At 32.1% G+C, this 13056-nt stretch overlaps 2 protein-coding genes and 1 non-coding gene across 3 annotated transcripts in view; all 3 read right to left on the reverse strand.

Annotated features, from left to right (window-relative positions):
- Positions 1-13056, reverse strand: part of LOC126968314 (uncharacterized) — a 512088-nt gene that overhangs the window by 349436 nt on the left and 149596 nt on the right. The gene's annotated exons all lie outside the window — the stretch shown is intronic.
- The window catches only part of LOC126968345 (uncharacterized), a 93271-nt gene that overhangs the window by 33372 nt on the left and 46843 nt on the right, over positions 1-13056 (reverse strand). The window lies entirely within an intron of this gene.
- LOC126968537 (5S ribosomal RNA) lies at positions 4637-4755 on the reverse strand. Its single transcript, XR_007730242.1, has one exon. It is a non-coding gene; the product is annotated as a 5S ribosomal RNA (ribosomal RNA).

The raw sequence follows: 13056 nt of genomic DNA on the forward strand, positions 1-13056 counted from the left end.
CTAAATTGTCCTAAAATATACTACCTCGATCATCCCGCAGCAGAGAAGGTAGTTGCGGTACATTCGGAGTATTATCCTATCGTTCCAAATGTGTCGTTGTCGATTTTGCGAGTAGACCTCCTGGTACGTTACATACATTCCAAGATTAAGTACTAATAAAATATCAAATAGCCTGCTATTACTAATCTCATTATATACCATATTTATTATGACTTTGAAAGCCAGAACTTATTATAATCATCATAATATTATTTAAGAAAGACGCTCACTAACTAACAAGAAAACTCAAGGTCCGCAATCAAGCGGTTACGAACGCTATTTATTCTGCCTACGATTTCACTTCTGGTTGATTAATCTATGACACATACTATTTGTCCTTGTCGCGCTGCAGTTGACATCATAATCTCTTTCTTGCTCGAACGACCACTTTAATAATTCGAGATTTATTTGTAAATAATAAATAAAATCGTGATAAAATACAAATACGGCGTTCTTTTGTATAATTTCGTATGGTATGAAATACCTTCACTCTTTGTATATCTTGCAAACATAGTTTTTACATTTTCTTAACACACAGGTTGGCATTTTAGATTATTATTGTCACGCCACGAAAACATTCCGCTTAGCTCGCTGCTATTAGCCGACTAAATGAAATTACGACAATTGTCTGAATTGGTCTGCAACATTTTGCGCGCGCTAGTGCGATATCTACGTCTTTATTGTATATAATAACGTTGGTAGGTACGTACAGTGCGTACGCATGAACGATTGAACTTAATGGTTTTTATGCAGTGAATGAATAGTATCGGGTAGAAGAATAGAAATAATATGACAACTTATTTTAATAATATTATTATTCGGATTTAGATGATAAAAAATATACCTATCTCATAATATTATTTATACCTATCTTATTATATTAATTTCCGTTCGCTTTATTATTTAATGTAAGACTATACCTTTATATATCTTTAAGAATATGCCTATCTAATAATATTATTTCAAAATAAAAGACAATTAAGTGATCGGGAGATTTCCGTCAGGAGCGAAGTTCGTTATTCCAATTTAATAAACTGTTCAGTAAGATACGAAATAATAAATACAAAATAACATACGAAATTTCACTCACTCACACTCACACACACACACACACACACACACACACACACACACAATTAATTGTAAATTGTAAAATTTGGTTTCTAATCATTTCTGTTTATTTCTATATTGTTTACTAAATAAAAAGTTATCTGCTAAGGAAGTTGCGAGATATTCCCAATACAAGTGTCCTAAGACAACTTACTGGGAAGTCTCAACCACTAAAAAAATGTATAAGTAATCTTTGAAATAAACGAAATTTATTATTTTTTTCAAAAGAAATGATAATAATTACAATACGAAAATAACCCAAAAAATATGTGTAAGCTTATCAAAAGTATTGAACTAGTACCAAAGAATTAACAACCCGAGTTGCTACTTTGTATCTTAAAAAAGCACGTTTAGTGTATTAATTGTAAGCTGTCATTTGTTATTTGTATTAGTTAATATCACAGTTATAACCACAATATATTCATCCGGATAATTATCTTAAGGCGCTATAGTCCTAAAAAGTAACATTTTTAAAAATCTACTTAAAATACTTCTACAAATACTACGGTTCCAATTTTTTGACATGTTTATCTTCATTTCTTTATCTAAATTATCGCTGTTTCGAAAACACGATTACGAAAAAAAATCTCGATAGATTTATTTTTTGAAAAATAGTCTTTTTTATTTGAATTGTTTATATTATCATAAAACTATGATAGCTATAAACACACCCGCATCGCTCGGTTCGTTCTCAGCCATGCGCGACGCCCGTGTCCATGCGTACCTATCGAATCTAACGTTCGCGCAATTTTTACCTAAAGTGTTGGGAAAACCTCGCCTTAATTGGAAATAAAGTAATCTATTTGCGTTTTAGGCTACCTGTCATTCATAAAACGTTTTTCACGATATTTCACTTTCTCACAAGAAATAGTGAAATAGAGTTTCGCACAGCATTTTTTCGTAGGTAGGTATAATTTTCCATAATGTAGGACGACCTCCACGAAAATTTATATCAATTTTTAACTCTGCTAAGAGTTTCCCCAAAGTCGGTACGTCCTTTCTGACGGTGTAAATTTCAAGTATTTTATTTCGAACTGCACACAGATCAAAATCATCCAAAATATATTTTTTTTCTTGGATGCGTTTTTTTCTGGGCGTAGAAATCTTTTGAAAAGTGGATGCAGCAACTTCGCCTTCTTTAGTTATGGTGCTTACGGTTTTTTCAGATATTCCTGAAACAGGAAAAAAGTTTTATTTTATAAAGCCTATTTTATTTTAAATTAAAAATAGCTGTATATATTTTTAGAAAGCAATTTCTTACCATTAATGTTCCTATTTACATTTTTACCTAATCGTATCAAATGCTACCAAACGAAAATTGTGGTTCTAATAAAAAAAATAGAGGTCAGCTTGGCATTTATTTTATTTATTCAAATTAAAACCACTCAAGACGACTTATACTAATTGACAATGATTACTCTATTAAATTATGAAATCATATATATAATCATATACATATTAAAAAGACAAAAATAAAGGACATAGAACTTGTATATCAAATTGAAGCAAATGATTGATTATATTACTATAAAAATAAAACATATAAAAAACATCACAAGATAGTTACTATACTCGCAAGAACAATAACAAAAATAAATAAATAAATAATAACAGAAGAAGTCTAACATTTATGGTGAGAGAAAATCAAAGTTGACGCGACAGAAATTATGTACTGATGGCGGTAACGCTAGGACATCAAGTTTCCACTAAAATTGGGAAAAATAATAAAGATGGGTAACCCTAATTTACATACCCGTCATGGCGGCAACGCGTTGACGAACATTTACAAATGTAATTAAAGGAGCATTATTTTCTTTTTCTCTTTCACAGAAATCACGCACCGATAGTATAATATTTCTTCTGCTACTTCGAATTCTTTTCGGCATGCTAACAGATCAAAATATCACAAATATGAAAGAAAAACGCTAGGAACTTCACAGAACGACTCGACAGGAACACCAACGTAAAGAAAACATATAATGTCTTCTCTCAGAGGTAAAATAACTGTGAACGGACTGTACTTACTTTCCTATTTGAGAATTGATTGTTGTGAACTTGTTTTGATATGATATGTTAGTATTTTTATAATATATATTAATAAACTCAAATTTCAACCATTTTTGAATTATGTTTTATTTAATAACTACTTATTTTTGCATAGGTTTTTTTATAATGTATGCATACATGACATTTAATATGTTCTTACCGCTTTTGTTACGGTTTAATTTTTTCAAGGATATATTTAGCTATTAGGTGGTTTTTAAAGTACACAAGAAGACAATAAATAGGACTATAGGACCTGAAACTTATACTATGCTTTTTTAAATGAAAATGAGGACAAACGAGCGTGTGGGTCACCTGGTGTTAAGTGATCACCGCCGCCCACATTCTCTTACAACACCAGAGGAATCACAGGAGCTTTGCCGGTCTTTAAGTAAGGTGTACGCACTTTTTTTTGAAGGTACCCATGTCGTATCGTCCCGGAAACACCGCACAAGGAAGTTCATTCCACAGCTTTGTAGTACGTGGAAGAAAGCTCCTTGAAAACTACACCGTGGAGGACCGCCACACATCCAGATGGTGGGGTGATAGCTTGTGGCGTGTCGTGTGAAGGTGTAATTCGGAGGCAGGAATCAGCTGAAACAGCTCTTCGGAATACTCCTCGTGATAAATGCGGTAGAAGACACATAATGAAGCGTCTCTACGCAACGCCAAGTGATCCAGCCGTTCACAGAGCGCTGGGTCCCCGACAAGTCGAGCTGCTCTGCGTTTTACGCGGTCAAATAGAAATGCTAGCATATAGGCAAAGCGTGCGAGAGAGAAAACATCTCTGAGACACAGGAAGTTGGAGAAGGACAAAATTTACAAGTCGTAAACAGTCAGCCACGCTTGGTATTAGCTCCTTAATATTTTGAATATTAAACCAATACCTAACAAAAACAAATCGAAATTGGTAACGCAATATCGGGCTGTCGCGTTGTCTATAAGCTATTATATTCTAATTTTATGGTTTGAATAATGACGTCTGCATAATTGTTTTAGTAAAAAAATTCAACACCGATATTAAAACATATTTTCTATAAAAACAGCAACCTTTCTAACCTCCAAATTAATTTCTATAATTCATTGATTTCATAACACTTTTTTTTCAATAGTTAATATATTTTAAATAGTTACTTATTCTATATACATAGTATGCACATACTCACACACCATCGATTGGTTGAATTTACCATGTGTAGTAACAACCTATACCTACTAATCTTCTAATGACATTTGATATTGTCGTAACGATTTACAGAAAAAAATCATTGAATCGGTACATACTGTTACTTATTCAAAAAAGTTTAAATTTTTCAAATTTAAAACGTGGGTATTCAACGTGGTATGTAGTATGGACGTTGGCGATGGAGCCTTCGAACAATATCAATAAATAATAACACATCGTAAGTAAACCAAAACAAAATAAGTGTTAAAATGAACAAAAAGCCAACATCACGCGGTGTTCCCAAGCGGTCACCCATCTAAGTACTGACCGCGCCCGACGTTGCTTAACTTCGGTGATCGGACGAGAACCGGTGTATTCAACGTGGTATGGACGTTGGCGATGTAACGTTCGAATAATATAAATTCATTTTACTGTTTTACATAATTTCTATAATCATGGTACTATTCTATTCCTATAAGTAATGTTAGTTCGGTTATTCAACGTGGTATGGACGTTGGCGATGTAACGTTCGAATAATACAAATTCATTTTACTGTTTTACATAATTTCTATAATCATGGTACTATTCTATTCCTATAAGTAATGTTAGTTCGGTTATTCAACGTGGTATGGACGTTGGCGATGTAACGTTCGAATAATACAAATTCATTTTACTGTTTTACATAATTTCTATAATCATGGTACTATTCTATTCCTATAAGTAATGTTAGTTCGGTTATTCAACGTGGTATGGACGTTGGCGATGTAACGTTCGAATAATACAAATTCATTTTACTGTTTTACATAATTTCTATAATCATGGTACTATTCTATTCCTATAAGTAATGTTAGTTCGGTTATTCAACGTGGTATGGACGTTGGCGATGTAACGTTCGAATAATACAAATTCATTTTACTGTTTTACATAATTTCTATAATCATGGTACTATTCTATTCCTATAAGTAATGTTAGTTCGGTTATTCAACGTGGTATGGACGTTGGCGATGTAACGTTCGAATAATACAAATTCATTTTACTGTTTTACATAATTTCTATAATCATGGTACTATTCTATTCCTATAAGTAATGTTAGTTCGGTTATTCAACGTGGTATGGACGTTGGCGATGTAACGTTCGAATAATACAAATTCATTTTACTGTTTTACATAATTTCTATAATCATGGTACTATTCTATTCCTATAAGTAATGTTAGTTCGGTTATTCAACGTGGTATGGACGTTGGCGATGTAACGTTCGAATAATACAAATTCATTTTACTGTTTTACATAATTTCTATAATCATGGTACTATTCTATTCCTATAAGTAATGTTAGTTCGGTTATTCAACGTGGTATGGACGTTGGCGATGTAACGTTCGAATAATACAAATTCATTTTACTGTTTTACATAATTTCTATAATCATGGTACTATTCTATTCCTATAAGTAATGTTAGTTCGGTTATTCAACGTGGTATGGACGTTGGCGATGTAACGTTCGAATAATACAAATTCATTTTACTGTTTTACATAATTTCTATAATCATGGTACTATTCTATTCCTATAAGTAATGTTAGTTCGGTTATTCAACGTGGTATGGACGTTGGCGATGTAACGTTCGAATAATACAAATTCATTTTACTGTTTTACATAATTTCTATAATCATGGTACTATTCTATTCCTATAAGTAATGTTAGTTCGGTTATTCAACGTGGTATGGACGTTGGCGATGTAACGTTCGAATAATACAAATTCATTTTACTGTTTTACATAATTTCTATAATCATGGTACTATTCTATTCCTATAAGTAATGTTAGTTCGGTTATTCAACGTGGTATGGACGTTGGCGATGTAACGTTCGAATAATACAAATTCATTTTACTGTTTTACATAATTTCTATAATCATGGTACTATTCTATTCCTATAAGTAATGTTAGTTCGGTTATTCAACGTGGTATGGACGTTGGCGATGTAACGTTCGAATAATACAAATTCATTTTACTGTTTTACATAATTTCTATAATCATGGTACTATTCTATTCCTATAAGTAATGTTAGTTCGGTTATTCAACGTGGTATGGACGTTGGCGATGTAACGTTCGAATAATACAAATTCATTTTACTGTTTTACATAATTTCTATAATCATGGTACTATTCTATTCCTATAAGTAATGTTAGTTCGGTTATTCAACGTGGTATGGACGTTGGCGATGTAACGTTCGAATAATACAAATTCATTTTACTGTTTTACATAATTTCTATAATCATGGTACTATTCTATTCCTATAAGTAATGTTAGTTCGGTTATTCAACGTGGTATGGACGTTGGCGATGTAATGTTCGAATAATACAAATTCATTTTACTGTTTTACATAATTTCTATAATCATGGTACTATTCTATTCCTATAAGTAATGTTAGTTCGGTTATTCAACGTGGTATGGACGTTGGCGATGTAACGTTCGAATAATACAAATTCATTTTACTGTTTTACATAATTTCTATAATCATGGTACTATTCTATTCCTATAAGTAATGTTAGTTCGGTTATTCAACGTGGTATGGACGTTGGCGATGTAACGTTCGAATAATACAAATTCATTTTACTGTTTTACATAATTTCTATAATCATGGTACTATTCTATTCCTATAAGTAATGTTAGTTCGGTTATTCAACGTGGTATGGACGTTGGCGATGTAACGTTCGAATAATACAAATTCATTTTACTGTTTTACATAATTTCTATAATCATGGTACTATTCTATTCCTATAAGTAATGTTAGTTCGGTTATTCAACGTGGTATGGACGTTGGCGATGTAACGTTCGAATAATACAAATTCATTTTACTGTTTTACATAATTTCTATAATCATGGTACTATTCTATTCCTATAAGTAATGTTAGTTCGGTTATTCAACGTGGTATGGACGTTGGCGATGTAACGTTCGAATAATACAAATTCATTTTACTGTTTTACATAATTTCTATAATCATGGTACTATTCTATTCCTATAAGTAATGTTAGTTCGGTTATTCAACGTGGTATGGACGTTGGCGATGTAACGTTCGAATAATACAAATTCATTTTACTGTTTTACATAATTTCTATAATCATGGTACTATTCTATTCCTATAAGTAATGTTAGTTCGGTTATTCAACGTGGTATGGACGTTGGCGATGTAACGTTCGAATAATACAAATTCATTTTACTGTTTTACATAATTTCTATAATCATGGTACTATTCTATTCCTATAAGTAATGTTAGTTCGGTTATTCAACGTGGTATGGACGTTGGCGATGTAACGTTCGAATAATACAAATTCATTTTACTGTTTTACATAATTTCTATAATCATGGTACTATTCTATTCCTATAAGTAATGTTAGTTCGGTTATTCAACGTGGTATGGACGTTGGCGATGTAACGTTCGAATAATACAAATTCATTTTACTGTTTTACATAATTTCTATAATCATGGTACTATTCTATTCCTATAAGTAATGTTAGTTCGGTTATTCAACGTGGTATGGACGTTGGCGATGTAACGTTCGAATAATACAAATTCATTTTACTGTTTTACATAATTTCTATAATCATGGTACTATTCTATTCCTATAAGTAATGTTAGTTCGGTTATTCAACGTGGTATGGACGTTGGCGATGTAACGTTCGAATAATACAAATTCATTTTACTGTTTTACATAATTTCTATAATCATGGTACTATTCTATTCCTATAAGTAATGTTAGTTCGGTTATTCAACGTGGTATGGACGTTGGCGATGTAATGTTCGAATAATACAAATTCATTTTACTGTTTTACATAATTTCTATAATCATGGTACTATTCTATTCCTATAAGTAATGTTAGTTCGGTTATTCAACGTGGTATGGACGTTGGCGATGTAACGTTCGAATAATACAAATTCATTTTACTGTTTTACATAATTTCTATAATCATGGTACTATTCTATTCCTATAAGTAATGTTAGTTCGGTTATTCAACGTGGTATGGACGTTGGCGATGTAACGTTCGAATAATACAAATTCATTTTACTGTTTTACATAATTTCTATAATCATGGTACTATTCTATTCCTATAAGTAATGTTAGTTCGGTTATTCAACGTGGTATGGACGTTGGCGATGTAACGTTCGAATAATACAAATTCATTTTACTGTTTTACATAATTTCTATAATCATGGTACTATTCTATTCCTATAAGTAATGTTAGTTCGGTTATTCAACGTGGTATGGACGTTGGCGATGTAACGTTCGAATAATACAAATTCATTTTACTGTTTTACATAATTTCTATAATCATGGTACTATTCTATTCCTATAAGTAATGTTAGTTCGGTTATTCAACGTGGTATGGACGTTGGCGATGTAACGTTCGAATAATACAAATTCATTTTACTGTTTTACATAATTTCTATAATCATGGTACTATTCTATTCCTATAAGTAATGTTAGTTCGGTTATTCAACGTGGTATGGACGTTGGCGATGTAACGTTCGAATAATACAAATTCATTTTACTGTTTTACATAATTTCTATAATCATGGTACTATTCTATTCCTATAAGTAATGTTAGTTCGGTTATTCAACGTGGTATGGACGTTGGCGATGTAATGTTCGAATAATACAAATTCATTTTACTGTTTTACATAATTTCTATAATCATGGTACTATTCTATTCCTATAAGTAATGTTAGTTCGGTTATTCAACGTGGTATGGACGTTGGCGATGTAACGTTCGAATAATACAAATTCATTTTACTGTTTTACATAATTTCTATAATCATGGTACTATTCTATTCCTATAAGTAATGTTAGTTCGGTTATTCAACGTGGTATGGACGTTGGCGATGTAACGTTCGAATAATACAAATTCATTTTACTGTTTTACATAATTTCTATAATCATGGTACTATTCTATTCCTATAAGTAATGTTAGTTCGGTTATTCAACGTGGTATGGACGTTGGCGATGTAACGTTCGAATAATACAAATTCATTTTACTGTTTTACATAATTTCTATAATCATGGTACTATTCTATTCCTATAAGTAATGTTAGTTCGGTTATTCAACGTGGTATGGACGTTGGCGATGTAATGTTCGAATAATACAAATTCATTTTACTGTTTTACATAATTTCTATAATCATGGTACTATTCTATTCCTATAAGTAATGTTAGTTCGGTTATTCAACGTGGTATGGACGTTGGCGATGTAACGTTCGAATAATACAAATTCATTTTACTGTTTTACATAATTTCTATAATCATGGTACTATTCTATTCCTATAAGTAATGTTAGTTCGGTTATTCAACGTGGTATGGACGTTGGCGATGTAATGTTCGAATAATACAAATTCATTTTACTGTTTTACATAATTTCTATAATCATGGTACTATTCTATTCCTATAAGTAATGTTAGTTCGGTTATTCAACGTGGTATGGACGTTGGCGATGTAACGTTCGAATAATACAAATTCATTTTACTGTTTTACATAATTTCTATAATCATGGTACTATTCTATTCCTATAAGTAATGTTAGTTCGGTTATTCAACGTGGTATGGACGTTGGCGATGTAACGTTCGAATAATACAAATTCATTTTACTGTTTTACATAATTTCTATAATCATGGTACTATTCTATTCCTATAAGTAATGTTAGTTCGGTTATTCAACGTGGTATGGACGTTGGCGATGTAACGTTCGAATAATACAAATTCATTTTACTGTTTTACATAATTTCTATAATCATGGTACTATTCTATTCCTATAAGTAATGTTAGTTCGGTTATGCAATTTGGGTCAAAATTACTTTTCTTCGCGCACTAGTATTGATCAAATACAGCCTTTAAGGCGCGGTCATACCTCAATATCCACTAAAATTGGTTTCTTAGAGAGTTGATTGCAACATAACGCAATGAAAATATTCCTACGCAAAAAATACATTACAAAAAGAAGGACTTAAAGAAAAATTTGAACCGAATAGAATGTTTATATAAACATAGTTTGAAATGTCCAATAAAAAATTTGGAAGTTGCTTCCCAAAAATAAAATTTGGAATTTAAAATCTCTGAATTTTCAGCGATAACAACATTCTTACTTTAAAGAATTTAATAGAATTTGTATTTTTCTAAAACTTAAACCGAACAATTATTCAATGTAATATGTATATTTTGAATAAACAAACGAAAACCAGTAAAATAAATGCCCATTTGCAGCTTAGCCACATGATCAACACAAATATTGTACTATTGGTTGTAGCGTTTACAATCCAAGTCAGTCCGCGCCTTAAGGGTTGGTCTCCTAAGAACATTAGCTTTTTTATTATGGCAACTGTTAGATGCTTGTGTGCGTGGCATCTTGACACTCAATGTCATCTTTCAAATTATGGAGCATACGCTTCGTGATATATTTTCACATTGAAATTAATAAAATACAAAATACTTACTGATGATAATATGTGTTCCCAGTATCTTTCTTATTTATTTATTTATTTATTAAAGCACACCACATCATATACAATACAATTTTCTTAATCTAATGTTACAATTAGTAGTTCTAAAGTATACGACAATTATGGTGAACATAAAAATTACAAAAAATACTTCTGAAAAATAGAACTTATACTATCTAAACTATAATAAAAACAAAAAAATAAAAAATGAAAGTACAAATTATAACTTTTACTTATTAAAATAATGAAAATAATGAAGACGAAAAAAAAGAAAAACTACTTATTTGACAAATGCGATTGAGTACGAGCTAAGTGTTTAACAACACTTTCTTTAAACGTGACCAGCCCACCACCGAATATATCAAGTTCTGAATTGGTATCGTTTAACTTATTGTACTCGCGAAGAATTCGAGCGAGAGGCGCCTGAACTCCCAGGTTGGTTTTTACAGAAGGAACTTGGAAGATTCTCTTGATTTTGAACCTTGGGAATAAATATGGGACAGTCAGGTTAATATTCTGCAAGAGGTTACTACATTGTATTTGACCGTTTAAAAGTTTGTACAAAAATATTACTCCCGAAAGAGATCTCCGATCGAGCAATGAAATCATATTAAATTTCCTGAGGCGCTGATGGTACGGGTGTCTATGAGAGAATCCAGTACTAATGTATGCAAGGTGTCGTGTGAATGCTCTTTGGATACTCTTGATGCGTTGCGAATGGATCGAATATAGGGGATTCCATATAATACTACCATATTCGATATGAATGCGCACTAGAGCGTTATATAGAATTGTTTTCGTTTTGGAGCCGAAACAATTCGAGTTTCGCTTTAGAAATCCTAACATTCGTGTGGATGTGGTAACTACTTTATTAACTTGTGCAATAAACGTTAGTTTGCTATCAATAGTTACCCCCAAGTCACGAATTTCCTGCACTTCTTTTAATGGTGCGCCATCGAGCTCATACACTGTAACAAGCGGTTTTTTTTTCTAGTGTACTTAATATGAAAACATTTGCTTGCATTTAGGATCATACCATTTAATAGGCACCAATCTTTTATACCATTGAGATCACTTTGAACAAAAGCAGCCTCAGAGGCAGACTTTATAAATTTTTAAATCATCGGCGAAGAGAGATGCTTTACAATATTTGATATGATTCCTAACGTCATTCACAAATATCAAAAAGAGCAACGGTCCTAGGTGGGATCCCTGGGGAACACCAGATCGCGCAATATATGAATTAGATTCAGTGCCTCCTACAACTACTGACTGAAGTCTATTATGAAGATATGACTCGATCCACTTCAGTAAGTTTCCTCCAATTCCATAATTACTTAGCTTCTGAATCAATAAAGGGTGACTGACTTTATCGAAGGCATTACTAAAGTCTGTATATATCGCATCAATCTGGCGCCCATTGTCCAATTCTTGACATACTTCGGTGACAAAAGAGATGAGGTTCGTTTGAGTTGAACGGCCCTTCCTGAAACCATGTTGCTCATCGAAGATCAAACTGTCAATATTTTTGGAGATAACAGGATGAAGGACTGATTCAAAAAGCTTGGAAAAACAAGACAAAATGCATATAGGACGGTAATTTTTTACGTCGGTAATATCCCCCTTTTAACAGGTACAACACGAGACTTTTTCCATTCTTCAGGAAATACACCTTCTTTAAGTGATCTATTGAAGATAATAGTTAAGGGTAATGATATTGCAAACCTACATCGTTTAACAAAGAGAGGAGGAATCGAGTCTGGCCCAGCTCCTTTATTAATGTCGAGTCCTTTTAATTTCTGAGATATTTCAGCTTCACTGAAGCTCAGGGACATCAGAGAATGAACATTACCAATATCGATTAGACTACAACTGCGAACGCGACGCTGAATACAAGTGTATATAGAAGAAAATTGATATGAAAATAGATTGGCAATATCCGCTGCTGTTTGTGCTGTAACATTATCCATTTTCATACAAGAGGGAAGTGTTGAATGGCCGCCTTTTTATTTTTAACAAAACTCCAAAAACATTTTGGATTATTTGGAATGTTTGCTTCAATATTTCGCTTGTATTTAGTATAGCAATCATCATAAAGTTTATGACAACGCTTTCTAATCATGTGATACTCTAATTCATCTCTAGGATTCTTATATATTCGGAACCTCTTACGTAATTTTTCTTTTTCAGCAAGCAATTTTATTAAGGAAGAGCTG

The sequence above is a fragment of the Leptidea sinapis genome, chromosome 15, assembly GCF_905404315.1.
Source record: "Leptidea sinapis chromosome 15, ilLepSina1.1, whole genome shotgun sequence".
Lineage (NCBI taxonomy): Eukaryota > Metazoa > Arthropoda > Insecta > Lepidoptera > Pieridae > Leptidea > Leptidea sinapis.